This window comes from Triticum aestivum, chromosome 2B, assembly GCF_018294505.1.
Source record: "Triticum aestivum cultivar Chinese Spring chromosome 2B, IWGSC CS RefSeq v2.1, whole genome shotgun sequence".
Taxonomy (NCBI): domain Eukaryota; kingdom Viridiplantae; phylum Streptophyta; class Magnoliopsida; order Poales; family Poaceae; genus Triticum; species Triticum aestivum.
The window spans coordinates 636,272,241-636,275,036 of NC_057798.1; the positions used below are offsets into that span (position 1 = coordinate 636,272,241).

The window sequence follows — 2,796 nt, forward strand, 5'->3', positions numbered from 1 at the left end:
TGCACGGACGGGCTTTGAGCAGTGGACCTATCCACACGGTTGTGTTAGGTCAGCCCATAAGAACACTTTAGAGCAACATCCGGGCCAGACCGATGGCAAGATCCCCTCCATGTAGACCCGACGCGTCCGTTTCCCCCCTCCAGGTGTCGGCGGCGCCGCCATCCGTGAGGAGGGCACACCCCGGAGACGAGTGCCGCCTCTAATTTGGACATGGCACCACACCACCCCGCATGTATGAGGGCCCGGTGCGACGCTCCGGTGGTATTGCTATCCCCCAGGGCCCCCGTCCTGCCTCTTCAGACATGGCACCACACCGCCCCGCATGTATGAGGGCCCGGTTAGACGGGAGGGTGTACCTGGGGGGTAGCAATGCCGCTAGGTGTTGCTTTGGGCCCTCCTACGGTTGTGGAAGCGTGGTGGCTAGCGCAGGCACCCGGCACGCAGCTCCGGTGTGTGCCCCCCATCTCCGGCGTCGCTGTGGGGCACTGCGCGGCGATAGCAACGTCCATGAGGGGGGGCAATCGATATACCATCTGGGTATGTTTTTTTGGTTAGATAAGGCACATTTATATTGTGAAAAAAACAGGAAAAAGTAAATAATATAAATAAAAAAATAAAAAAAATAAAAAATAGAGATATGCCGATGGCAAGGCCGTCGGCATACCTGCGCACACGGCCATGGATCGATGACGTGCCTAAGGGCGCGGATCCATGACGTGGCAACATCCATGGGCCAGACCTATGCCGACGGCCGATTTGCCACCCCACGGACAGGCGAGTGACGCGGATTGATGACGTGGCGGGCGACGCGGATCAATGACGTGGCGTCTATGCCGACGGCCGCCGTTAGCCCGTCGGTGTAGACTGACACCGTCAGAAGGCCGTTTCCGTCCGGGTAGCCGGGCCCACGTGCTATGCCGACGGCCTTCTCTATGCCGACGGCCACCGTAGGCATATTTCTAGCGACGCCGACGGTTGAACTTTGCCGACGGGGGCCGTCGGCATATATTGATATACGCCGACGGCTTTTCTATGCCGACGGCCTGGGCTGGGCCTTCGGGATAGGCCAATCTATGCTGACGGGGGCCGTCGGCATAGGTTTGGCCGTCGGCATCGCCAGTTATTCTGGTAGTGACTTGAACTGATGACTTCGATTTGGCGAGCCTACTTGTCTTCTCCAACAATTCAACTAAGGCCAAAGGACATGTTGCTTTGAGCTTAACATACCCTTGGCTTGTCATCATGTCATCCATTCCTCGTGTATCCAAAGCGGCAATAAACCGAATGCAGGTATCATTCAACCTGCCGCAATGGTGCCAGTCAGCGAAAGCCAGCGTAGTCACCACCGTCTTCACGTCGATGTTCTTACAGAGGATGCTTTCACATAGAAGCTTCAACCTCTCCATGGCATACCGATCTGCCGCGACAAGCAAATGGCAGACAACATCTCTATAGTCATCACGCCCAAGATCATCCATGGCAGGCAGTGAATCGGTGTATATAAAGTGAAGCAGGGCCTCGAACACAACGGGCTGCATGTCGTCGATGGTAATACGGCTCATGTCCTTCTCTCTCATGGCGCCAAACAGCTCTGCTTTGAACACCGGCGACCGCATGGCGAGCACCAGCTTGTGGGCGGGAAAGGCCTCTCCCTGGACCTCGAAAATCACGTCGGTCCCCTCTTTCCCCTGCAACAGCTTCCCAAGATGATCCGTGATGTCCGATGGCGGGGCCTCCTCGACAAACGATTTCTCATCCTCGACAATTGTGACGGCGCACTCAATGGTGAGGCGATCGTCGCGGAGGTAAGGCGACGCCTCCAGCTCGCTCCTTTTCTTGAACACCCAATCGCCGGAGCAGCTGGTGCCGCCGGAACCGAACTCGCGAGTCTTTGTCATCGTGTGCGGCGGCGAAGATCCGGTGACGTCCACCAGACTGAACTTGAAGGACGCCGTCACCCTAGCGTCCCTGTGGTCGCTGCATAAATCGAGGAACACCCCCACGTAGTCTCTATAATAATCGAGGTCACACACGCCCCAGGGGTAGACCCGAAATTGCCAGTCGTAGCCTCCGACGGAGAACGCGGCCGACGTTGCGTAGCTGCCGGCCTGCCGTGTAGTAGCGACCGGTGCAGGCTGTACCCTGCGACCTCGAACACGTGAGAGCCTTGCTGCACCCCCACCGTGCTCGCGGCGTGGCGCGTGGCCGGGGTGCTTCCCATCGCCGCGCTGCGCGCCCTTGTCTCGCTCTCGCTCTGGCTCACAGGGTTGGGGTTGGGGTTGTTTCGGGTAAGACCTACGAAGCGGAAGTGAGCATTTTATATGGAGGCAACGGGGCCGCTGGCCGGGTTTGGACCTGGACTAGTCGGACTCGGAGGGCCAAGATAGCCTTCCTTTCCGACTCTGGGGCGGATTTTGTCGATCCTCGTGTCGTGATTGACTTCAACCGGCATCATGGTGCACCAGTTCGTTTTCCCCAGATGGTTCTCTCTGCTCCAGATCGGACCATCGAGGCTGCATCTCTCTCGGTGCTGACCGTCACCTGCATCAGGTATGCCGGCCGCAACGTGTACTTCCCTACCACCGGTTCCGGGTAATATTCTGCCATCCATACTTCAAACTCTGAATCCTTCCTCGGTTCCTCCTCACTTAAGGAGCTGTTCGGGAAGCCTCCAGCTCCGCCAGATTCAAAGATCCACAGAGTACCTATTTCCCAGCTCCGTAAATTTAAACTGCGGCTCCGGCTGCTCCGGGAGCGGAGTTACGGAGCAGGAGGGACTCCGAACAGCCCTAAGTT

The 2,796-nt window shown here is 57.7% G+C and overlaps 1 pseudogene; it reads right to left on the reverse strand.

Annotated features, from left to right (window-relative positions):
* Positions 1-591: 591 nt before the first annotated feature.
* Positions 592-2,392, reverse strand: LOC123041839 (BTB/POZ and MATH domain-containing protein 2-like; annotated as a pseudogene).
* Between the last annotated feature and the right edge of the window lie 404 nt (positions 2,393-2,796).